We start from the raw sequence: 12,787 nt of genomic DNA, 5'->3' as shown, positions 1-12,787 counted from the left end.
AGATTTCCAACCCACTGACAAGTTGAATGATATTTTAATTTCATTTCTGTATCAACCACTCAACAACAGAGGCGTTGTATATTTGGTTAACTATACTCATGCCTATGACAAAGAAGCAGCTTACAATATTTCCATAGAGGCATGGAGTCAGGAACATATAATCATGAGAAATAATTTCACGGTACATGTTACATCGCCTGAAAACTGTGAGTTCTCAATTGGACTTAAAAATGCGGCTGCATCCCCCGAAAATGCTACCATATATCAGCGTAGGCATTCAATCAACATACTCGCCGAATCAATTGTCACTTGTCCTGGAACACGTTTAAAATATTCATGGGAGTTATTTGCTGTTCCCAATATATTCGCATCGCTCCTGCCTGAAACGTTGAGAAGGTGTAAAATCTTTTAATAACCCAAATTGGCTTGAAAAACGATGTTATAGTGTGCAGACCAAACAGCTTGTTTCCGGTGGAATGTTACACGCATGTTTTCATGAATTCAGAAACTACTTGTATTTTAGATCAGCGCCCGATGTATCAACTAGGATTTCAGAGTACCATGTACCACCCTTTGTTCTAATGTTTGGAAATTATGTGTTGCGTTTAACTGTCGATATGCTTGAGCCAGCCCAGGGTAGAAAAAAAAGTGCGATCACCTGGTTCAGAATTGTTAAAGACAAGATAGTGGCACATATTTCCGGAGGTATGAAACAAGCGATTACAGTAATATCAGGGTCATAATTATCCTAACATGTAAGTTCAAGCTACGATTTTACAATGCAGGCAGTATTCGGCAAGTTCACAAGTCAAAATCATTCGAGATTGATGCTTCAGAATCCTATGATCCAAACTTCCCATCACACAGCATGCGCTTCAAGTGGACGTGTTCTGCAACACGGGCCGAAGATATGATTCCTGGATTTTGCGACGATGAATTTAGGATTATTTCGAATCAACCGGTATTAAATGTTGAGCAGGATGTTGTGCAGTCGAACGGTCTTTACATTTTTACAGTAAACGTAGAATCTATCGACCACGATCATTCCGAACAAACCGTTCAAGTTCTGGTACATATTCCGTTCTAAACATTATACCCCTTGTAAAGCATGAATGATTGAATTGAATTTTGCTCTGTACAGATTGCTTTTGGAAAGGAATATTTTTTATTTATTGTAATGTAGGTGGTACCAGATGATACCCAATTAGTGGAAATAGAATGTGTACAAAACTGTCTCGGCAACAAAGTAATCACTACAAGTCCAATGGCTTTGAGAGCCACGTCACCAGATCGTAGTGAAATCCTGAACTATGTCTGGACTTTATCGTACAACAGTGATGCCTCAGTTTCGACTGATACGGAAATTCCTTACTATTCAGACGGTAATAATTTCGTAACGAAACCCGGAGCACTGTTGCCCACCCAAAGATATCAGGTATAATGGATCCAAAATAATAGTGGATACCGCGCTTTTACTTATAATAAACACATTAATAATAAACCTGTCGACAGATTAGCGTTAGAGTAGAAAATCCAAATGATAACACAAGACAAATTGGAATGGCGTCGATAGATCTATTAACATATCCCGTATTGACTACTGGATTCTGTATATTAAATCCATCGCAAGGATATGCACTGTTGACCATGTTTGAAATAAGGTGCTTTCATTTTATTGCCAATTACTTGCCTGTAATTTACGAAGTCTTTCAGTATCGCTTACCAAAAGAGGAACCTATCATGGTCGCCTTCGGGGTGAGTCTAGTAAAAGGATTGATAAAATCCCACAATTGATCGCGAAATTTGAGACGGCTGGAATAATTTTTAGATAAGGATTTACGAACAAAACTCATTTTAATCAGGTATCTCCCGAGTTTAACAACGTTACACTGGCTGCAGGACTACCAGAGAATGATTACTCAACAGCATTACGGGTTTACGTATCTGACAGTAAGGGAAATTTTGGATTTTACGAACTCGATGTAACAGTATTTCCTGCCGCCGTTTACACAAATTTGAACGATGAATTAGCTCTCGTTAAAAAATTAACATTAGGTAAGACCTTCGATGCTACGTGGTAATTTCACTTACAGTCATTGTGAACACATCAATATATCGAACAAGCTTTATTTCTAGGATCAGCATCTACGATAGCTACGAATTTTGTAAACCAGGAAGTACAGTCTGTGATCAAAACCATATTGAGTGCTACGTGGTCTATTCATACGTTATCCCAGCAGCTAAGAGATGTAACTCTGTTGAGGAGGTCTGAGACGGCTAGTGAAAATAATACAATTCAAGAACAAACCGACATCATATCGCAGTTCAAAGATACTATGGTATATTCCGGGATTTAATGAAATTCGCTGTGAGAATCGTATACACTTCCGTTCGCTTTCAAGAATTTTCCAATTCAGTTTTATCTGACCATAGGTTGCGTATCTGTCTCTCTGTGAACTGCGTAGTTCCACGATGGCTAAATTTTGCAGCTCTACTCTGACTTCTATTCTGGGATGCGATCACAACGAAGAAATATCAAACAACCACCTTCACTTGTCGTATGCGAATAAAAAAGCTGTGAACGTTCTTGATAAAATCATTGAAGTTTTACACAGATTAACCCAACAGTCCGAAGATACTACTGTAATTAGGACCGACGTACTAGACATTGGTACAACTATCTTGAGTTCCGTTTCTCTCTTATTAGAAAAACCGAAAGGTAATTTTCAAATCAGATTATTCAGTCTGCTTCTGTATTTCATTAACGATGTATCGTGATTTTAATTGCTACTTATATATTTTACGTTTCATAAGGTCGTGTTAAGACTCGGATTTCTCGTCGTTCCTATAACTGGGAGGGACAACAAAAGCAGGTTTACCAAAAAAGACGACTTGCTCATCATACCGAAGATGTAATGGACACCTTAAACAATTATGCCGCACTGTTCGCGCGATACATGGCTCCACATGAGGATGACTATTTAACAAATCCTACCGAAGATATCTGTATCTCTGTGCAAAAAACTAATCACGGTATGAAATCGGTTACTTTGCCTGCTTATGCCGAAGTGAACGTATCCATTATCACTAATGACACTGAAGAGATGTACGATTTACAAGTGATAACGTTGAAAAATAATCCCTATTGGTGGGAAAAAAATGCAGAGGATATAAGTTTTCCTTTGGTATGTCAAATTTGGTTTAATTCATCATTTTCATGCTGGAAACGACTGCTCCTTGGTCCTAATCATTTTTTAATAAATTGTAGATCAAAGTAGACGTTTTTAATACAGTAAAGGAATTACGAAGTAGAATAGCGAGAGTTGGAGCCGCTAGAAAACACGGAGTGAGAAAGTTTTCAACTCCAGTCACTTATCACGCAGATCTCCAGTTCATTATACCGAAAGATAGCGGCCTTGTAAATCATCGTCAAGTCCAAGGTCAAATCCCTGAACATAAATTTCGCTGCAACTATTTTTATTAACTGTAACCAGTATTTAAGTCATCTTTTTAACGCCTAGGCACGGTAGTATTAAAACCAACGTGGAACTATACGGAATCTGATATAACCGTTCACGAAATGGAGCTTCAAGCCGGAGGTAAAATAGTTCTGACGTTTGATGACCACGGCGACGATATGTTGCTCCGAGTGGTGGTTAAGAAAAACGATCCACCTGATCTGAACGATTTTTGGGATTCAGAAGTGATACCTAGATTTGAGGGTAAAAATTCAACAGAACGTCAGAGGTGGACTATTTACCGTGATTTTGATAGCAATATCGAAGAATCAGTTTTTTATTATGTTGGTCTGTTACCGCATGAGGTAAAGTGGAAAGCCACAATGCGGAAAGTATAACGATCTTGCAAAGAAAGTTCCGATCCGATCGGAGGAAGAATAATTCAAGTGTTTAAATAAATTGCATGCAGGTTACCATAAGGGCACTCTTGAAAGAGATCGATCCTCCAATACCCGACTCTTTCTTGTATAAAACTTCACCACCGAAACCCAAAACTGTAAACTCGAGCAGTTATATTGCGTACAGCTTCAGGGCGTACAATGCAAAATGCCTTCGTTGGAACGGCCCCAAGCGAAGTTGGGAAAATCACTGCAAGGTACTAGAGAGTGACTTAACAGAAACGACTCTATCCTGTCACTGCGACGGACTCAGTACAATCGGAGCCTCGTTCCGTGCTATCGAGACGGTAAAAAGGTCCTCTTCGAGGCTTTCCCTGTTTTTTCAATTCGTGGACAACTCACTCATATTTTGGTAAGCTGGCTCACTACTCAAATTGTCTTTGCAAAAAAATGAGCCGTTTTGTAGGAAAGTAGTTCACGTTTACTCCAATTCAGGTTTTTAGTTTACCTGACCGTTTGCTTCTTGGGATTATTTGCATGGTCTGGAATGAGGGATCGACGTGATAAAAATCAAGATAGGCTCATATTTTTGGATGATAACATCGAAGGCGATTCGTACTGCTACGTCATTATAGTGCACAGTGGAGAAAATTTAGATCCCACCACCTCTTCAAGGGTATGACGCGTACACGTTCACTGTGTCACACAGTAAGAATCATTCGATGAATATTTTCAGGTGGCTATAATTCTAGAAGGCTCTGATGGAACCAGTTCTGTGCATGTATTACATTCATTTAAGAGACGAGTTATGCTCAAAGGTACCAAGGATTATTTTGTTTTACGCACACCTCGATCACTTGGGGACGTCTTCTGTTTGCACTTGTGGCACAATGATAAAGGCTCGAAGCCGATTTGGTAACATCTTGCGATGAACTATTTATATCCGAAGAATTCGACTTATCGATAGAATGATTTGTTACATATACTCTTATAGGCTTATTGGAAGAATTATTGTCCACGATGTGCAAAATCATCACGTTAGTTTGTTCGTGTTCGACACATGGCTTCTTCCACTTGGCGATGATGGTTGGATTTATTTCTCAATATGCACTAGAGTTACCTGGCTTTTACCGGTTTATCGCAGGATACTATATTCTCTGCAGGTCGTATGGGTGTTTCTTGCTACAGAATGCTGAATAACGAAATATTTTCGTGGCAAATGCGTTTGAGAAATGCCATTGCTGATTCAATGAATGTCGGGTATCACTGCTGGCTGGGAATGTGCATGAGGTAAGTGGTTCTAAAATTAATTTTCAAGCTTCCACGATGTGAGATAGAATAATTAATTTGATTTCATAAAGGCAACTGCCACGAAACAATACAAGGCGTAGACGAGTGGTCCTGGCTTTTACTCATGCTTGCGTATTGATGGCATTCGTCACGGTATTTTATCCAATGCGTAAATACAACACTGCAATGAAACAGTACGAACTGGACAATGGCGAAGAGTTTAAATTTGCATGGGAAGAAGTCATGGTAGGAGTCGTCGCAGCTACCATGGCATTTTTTGTGAACTGTTTCCTATTTTGGATAGCGAAAAACGTTGCACCTGCACAGTCATATACGTCTGAATACTCTTCAAGGTGATATTTGGCATGTTTTCTTTTCAAAATTTTTACCTTAAACAATATATGTCTGTAGTATAGGTACAGCGTATACTAGTAGACAAAAATTTTCACAGATTTACGGAAGAACTTGTCATACCAATGCCGACAAGTCCTGATGTATCGGCACCCATTATACCATCTGATAAGAAGATATTACTTGCTGAAGAATTACAGCATAGGATCTTATATACGCCAGGGGAAAAGCAGTTAATTGGCGAACGAACGATGCCCCTTAAATTGCCCCAGGCTCGCGGTCAAAGAATTTTTTACGATGAAGTAAAAATAAATTGCGTCACCGTTTCTGTAATCAATGTGCCGTGTTAGCTGTAATTTGGACGTGTTTGATATACGCATTATAGGCATATGTTCGCACGTTTTTACAGGTAATATCGAAAATGGGACCAGTTCAGGCGACGCAAAGAATTCGAAAGGCTTATATATTTTCACATGTATATCTGTACCCGTTGTGGGCACTGCTTGGAGGAGTGTTACTCATAGCTTTGTATTTCATACTGTTTTACGGCACATTTTACACGTGGACAACCGGACTTCGGTATTTGTTCGCCACATTTGTCGGATTTTCATTCAGTTTCGCAATTCTAGAGCCATCGAAAGTTAGTATAATTCATTGAATTTGTATATCGTTAGATATTTATTGAGATATTTTCAAAATCTCAAACGATGAACCGAGATTCCCGATTCAATCATCGTTACCTATTGTTACAGGTAACATTTTTTGCCTTGTGGAAAATGAGGACACAGAGAGGAGTTTTTGTGACTGATGATAGAAGCCGCGTTGCGATATACCTGACTCGTGATTTGGATGTCATTCAAATGGGGAAGAACAGAACAGCAGAGATTTACAAGTTTCCTCCAAACAATCCTCCGACTAAAGTAAAAAAATAGTTTTAATAAGACTCGAAGACAAACATGCTTCGAAAAAAATAAAGAGGGAGAGGAAAAAACGTGACCGAGGCCATCAATCATGTTTAGGGAAAAGTAAAAAGCCGTTTTTCTTCAAATCCAATCAGTACTGGTCGATAGATTGAATATATTTTTTCCAAATCATCGTCGCAATATGTTTAACGCGAGTCATTTACCGCTGTATTCTATCGGAGTCTATAGTTGTTTGTAATAAATATACACAAAAGTTTCAAGACTGTCCATTATTCTCGTTCAAGGATTCAGAAATAGTCCGTTTCAATTCAGTGAAACATGACCTGCAGTCTAACGATACGAATCGCCAACAATCTTGCAGCTATTATAACTGAATTCTATCAGCATTCAAACAATTTTCAAGGAAATTGGTAAACGGGATGAAACGTCTTAAGGCTGTGTCTGCCAATAGTATCGATGCTCGACGACGAGGGATCTGAGATAGTGAACAAGCAATTTGAGCGTGCATAGTTCGCAGTCCGCGTAAGCACGGCGTGCAAGCAACAACAGCAATTTTGTATTCCGCTGCAAGTGTGCGAGGTTGATTGTGTTTACGCGCTCTTGCCATTTTGTTTACGGAGCCTGTAGTGAAATTCTCGAAGTTCCCTGGGACGTTGTAAGTATTCATAGTCGGTCGGTTGGTGTTACTGGGCTGCGGAAGGTTCATCATGGGTTCAGCGGTGTGCTAATTAATAATTACTCCGAGTCCCCTTAAAAGTTTTGACTCGAACAAATCGTGCCTCCCGCATAATTCCGAGACGAAATAACGAGCAGCGTGTGAGAATTTACTTTCAGATTGATAGCTTTGCAGTGTGAAAAGAGAAACAGCGTTTGATTCTCTGTACACCCGACTGCAGCGGCGAATTTCCGACGCAAGGTAAATTTACGGATTTTCTGTACTTGTTACTCTATAAAATTGTTGAACCACTTCCGGATCCTTTAGAAATCGTTTGAAAATCCGTTAGTGGAACGCGTGATCTTGCTTATAATTGCGTAGTCCTGGAGGATCCTGTCTCGGCTCTATCAATGCTGCACCATGTATGTATAAACCACCCGCGAAGTTCTGGTGCTATGAATTTTCTGTATCTTGAACCCTCGCGGGATCGTGGGTCGCAAATTCTCTCTATCTTAGCCATAAAGCGCGAGGATAAAGATAGCGCGCATTTTTCCACACCATTGTATCAGCCGTAGTATGGAACCTATAGAAATTTATATCGATGGATGTCGAATGTTTAAGATATCTTTACTCAATATATACTCATTGTATATTATGTGTTTTATCTCTCCTACCGTCTGAATTTACACGCGCAAGTCTGGCCACACTTTATACTATCTATAATATGATTGAATTTTCACACGAGGTCAAGGAAACTGAACTCCGTTTCAAGCTTCAACTACGCTTTATATATCTTATAAAAGTATTAGACAAAGGCTGGTACGGATATTCTTATACAGAAAGATAATTTCAGATATTTTTGGATGACTAATCGACAAGATTTTAGGATTCGTGACGTCGAGTGAAGTGTATGATCAAAAAGAACCGTCGTAGTCGTAGAAAGTTCTAATTGGGTGTTTGAAATTGAACATCAAAGCGTTTTCATTCGCCCGGTATCCTACAGATTTCGTACGCGAATACCTACGCATATTAATCCACCCTCTCATATTTCAGTCATATTTCTGCAAATGAGATTCTTGCTTTGAGGAAGAGACCGTTCTGAAATTAATTACAGACGTATGTATTTGCAAGCGAGTACATACAGATATAACGATTGAAAGATGAAAATTGCGGTCACCGGCTGCCGGGTTCTTCCCGTAGCTATTGAACTTTAGCGTAAATACATACAGTTTTCCTCCGGTAAATTGGATCTTGATATTCTTCGTAACAATTCTTCGAGCGGTTGTGTTTAAATAAATATACCGGTTGTACGACAATAGAGCAAATGATCGTGATGCTATTACAATAACTGGTTTACCGTTGTACAGAATTAAACACCGTGCAGCACCGTTGAACTAAACTGCGATATTGAAAATTGAAATAAGGTATATTGACAGAACAAACCTTGCACTTGTGACTTCTGAGTTGGAATATTAAATTTTCTGTTCGTCTTTTTTGATAATGGATTGAAGAACGTCCGTTTGATCGAGGAGCGTGGAACTTATTAAATACATCCCCTTCACGAGCACGTCTGTATGAGGAAGCGATTCATCTTTCAAGTAGAATCTCTTTACAACGATGTTAAAACGCAGCTGATGTTGACGTCCACGTATAATTCCGAAAGCAACTGTTTGTCTATAATACAAACTTGCGGAGTATTATCGTAATAGCGTACGAGGAAGCGCAACGCAGGGAAATGAAAAGTGCAACGTACCTATATCGCCCTTGTCGTCACGGTGCAAGTTTTGAACGTTATTGTGGAAAGGGTCTGTAACTTCATGAGTTTTTCCGTAGAACGAATTAAGATTTGCATAATCTCGCGCACTTGGCTTTAAGTATCCCTTGAATGCAAATGCAACTTGGTAGTTAAAAAAAGGTTCAACCTAGAAGTAAGCACTATTCGGACTTTTTGCTCTACGCTGCTGTCTTGGAATGAACGACGTGAAAGAAAACTACCAGAGTTTGACGATTCTTCTAGTAGGCTTGAGAATCCTTCCAACTTTCAATTTACTCAAGTACATCGATAAGATCTCGGAGATTGAGAATATCTTTGACCTTACGTTAGCTGAGCTCTACCGTGCCGGTGAAGTGACAGAAAAAAAGAGGCACGTAGAAAAATTACTACGCGTGTTTTCCCATTCGCAAGTTTCATCAGATCCTTGCGGCAGGACTATCGGTAATTTCATTTTCCTCCCTGCCCTGGTGCATATTATATACGATGTATGTACGTACTTGCTTATTACGTCAGTTTCATACCAAGTAGAAGCGACGTTCAGGCAATGAGATGAAAAGAGGCGGCAGTGTCTTGGAAGACGCTGGGATAATTTTTTCGTAAAAAATTGTACTGGTGTGATTTATCTAAATTAACTTTTCTGAAGCTCTTCGAATCTGAAATAACTCCGATTTTCCATGCATTCCATTCTGGGTGGATTCCAGACGGAGCTTTAATTGAAGTAATTAATAGCATTGTATAACGAAGCCGTCGAACGGCTGAAGTGAACCGATGATGAATGGCGTTGAATTCCTTTTGAACTTTATTACCAGCCAATTAGATCCTGAATGTTCGGTACGCGATGCCACTTCCACAGAGTCTTGCTCCCCGCTTATCGACTTTTCATGCGATTCAACGTCGTTCCAGTTCCGAGGCGAAGACCCGGAAAAGTGGCGAATCTTCGGAGCTTCTCAGGATCTGTGTTTCACGTTCAATATCATGCCTTTATTCACATTTTAATAAAATTAGAATTTATCGCGTGTTGCATTCCGCGAATGTCATCGGTGACGAAGATACGCTTTTCTACACTCTTGCGCTGCTGGCCTGGGTCCGTAAAGCCCTGGTTTTTGCTCATTGGAATTCTGTTCAGGTGGGCCGCGATTCGCGAGCGAGGCTGAGTTGGCGCTGAAGTGGCGTTGTATATATGCGCCGGTGTCGCCCAAGCATTTTTGTGATTTTACCTGGAAAATAACCCACGAGTTGAAAGCCGTGCCCGGAATCTACCAGCCAACGATGATACTCCGTTGGTATAGGATTTTTGCTTTCAGTTAGGAGTTTGGATGATGATAGAAATATTATTTACCGTCTCGGACTTATCTCTTTAATCACCGGATGACATTCTTTACTTAGACATTGCAGTAAAAACAACTCCCAGCTCTAGTTTTATGAAATTTTATCGATACTTCTTCAATACGGTAAATAATACAAAGACGCCGTCACAGTTTTCGAAGTACGTGAGGCACTTTTTGTGTTCTTAGACTAGATGGGTACGATATTATTTTCTCTTAGACATTCCGCAGCATTAGCCATGTCTGTGTTAATATTATTTCTTAATAAGTAATATTATTAGTATATATATTATGATATGTTATATAACATTATTTGTATTTAAAATTCACGGAATGTATAATTACCGAAAACTTGTTACACGTTCTTTTTCTTTCGCTGAGTATATGAATTTTCGAGGCATGAGATGCCAAGATGAAAACTCTTGGACTTAGTAGATTGAAGCTAAGAGTTTACTTATTGTTTAATATGTACGGGTGTTACAGCAAAAATAAGTACTCTGCTCTTCTCGCACGTATTCCTACAGCTCTATCGTACGGCAGTTTTATACCCAAAAACCTTTTCACTGCCGTATTCGTGTGTGCGCGTTGAAGACAAACGCAATTTTGGTACTGAATTGGTATATAAGGGCTGTCGAAAGCGTTGGATATCCGAGTGATTGGATAAAATTGGCCAATCGTCTAAGTGAATGTGATTCGTTTGGGAAGTTTGGACCACTTGTGTAAATTATGATCACCAAATTAGAACGCTTCGGTATATCCACATTTTGCTGAAGGGTTACTAAGATTCGCGCGGTAATTTACCTCAGCCTCAGCTTCAGTATCAACACCAGTTTCGAACTCTGCCACGTTGCAACCCAATCTCGACCGGTCTGTAATGGCGTTCGTAATTATTATACGACACGCTATTGTATCGCATTGATCAGACGTTATATCGCCGGGATCTGAGCTCGTTTACGAATAGACGGGTCTATCCGGTACATCGATCAGTTAGCGGACTGAAGTAAACTGCTCTACATGTTGCATTACCTGTAACGCAATATCGTACAACGTTATTTCCCAGAGTGCTGGCCAGACGGAATTCGCAGGGGAGGCGAAGCTATATGCTTGAAACTTCTCGCGAAAACTTCTGTGAATAAAATTTTTGAAACTTGGGATTATAGTTTCAGTACGGAATTCCGAAGATTTCAAGAGTTTAACTTCTTCTTGTTCTTCTTCGTTTTTGTTTTCAAGCGAACAATCACCTCAAGATCAACAAGGAAATTACATACCCGTGGACTGCAGGCTTTTTACAATCGCATAAAGTAGATTATACAGAAGTATATATCATTTTGTTGACAGTGACAGTCTAATCAGATAATTGGATCAGTTTTTTACTATTCTCTTCAATTCGCTCATCAATATCGGCACATTCCTGATACGTGCTTGCAGACCTGTGACTGATTATGAGACCGGTAACAAAAGCACTCCTTGAAAGAGTGATTAGCTTTTTTGCAGCCTCGCCACTCACGTTCATACTCGTTTCGGTCACATTTCGAACCATCGATTAGAAATACGTGAACTATTCGCATACCTACTGAAGGTAAAAATTATTTTCCAAACTCGGAAGTCAAGTTCATTATTTTATTTATTCTTTTCTCCGCTGAAATAAATGACAGCTTGGAAGGCTTTGGGTATTTTCGGATCACAACCTCTAAATCAAGCATAGTTCAAAATTGTCTAAATTCAAATTCTTATAAAAACATTACTCGGTCAAACAGTTTCTTGAACATTACTTCACGTAAAAATCTCCGAAAATTTCTTGACGCTACCACTTGGAGGCGATATATCTTCTTATTGTATATGCAAGAGGTCTTAATTTCAGCAAAGCTCGTGCATCATGGCGGAATGCGGCTGCTGCGGAAAGTGCGTCCATCCAATTTGTCCTCCGGAATTTGCTCAGCCACCATACGATGAGCTATCTCACCAGATAGGCAACAACATAATGAGTATCAAGGTGCCCAGGAACATCGGCCAAATCAAAGAGGTCCAGGAAAGCGTCTCGGGCTTAGGCCAAGAACAGAGAACCCCTCATCTCGACGTTTCATGCGCAGATTCTCATGGTACGACTTCTAAACATTTCTCGAGATATATCGTTCTTTCATTTTACAGATATGTATTTACCCGCTTTTGAATTCGAGTACATGTCTTCCAAAGAAAACGAGAAATGAGCAGAAATATCGCGTCCCGTTTGTCCGAAGGTACCCTTGAGAATCCTTCGCTCGTTTTGCGGGCTCGTTATTATGTACGTTATGCCAGCTTCCCATCTTGTCAAAATCGATCTTTTGAAGAATCGTTAGCTAGGCAATCGTTAGTAAAGATTCGTAACCAAAAATGTGACGTTGGTAAACATTTCAAAATCAAGAGTTCACGTTTTCAGTAGTGTGGCCGACCTAACGTAACGCCAACGCCCCCACTACTGAAAATGTGAAAACTCTCGATTTTAAAATGTTTACCAACGTCACATTTTTCGTTACGAATCTTTACTAACGAGTTATTAACTAACATTCTTGGAAAATATCGATTTTGTCAAGATGGAGGGCTGGCGTGACGTACATCTCGTTATTGAAGCTCTGC

This window comes from Neodiprion virginianus, chromosome 6 (genome assembly GCF_021901495.1).
Source record: "Neodiprion virginianus isolate iyNeoVirg1 chromosome 6, iyNeoVirg1.1, whole genome shotgun sequence".
NCBI classification, from domain to species: Eukaryota; Metazoa; Arthropoda; class Insecta; order Hymenoptera; family Diprionidae; genus Neodiprion; species Neodiprion virginianus.
This window is presented reverse-complemented; position numbering follows the sequence as displayed.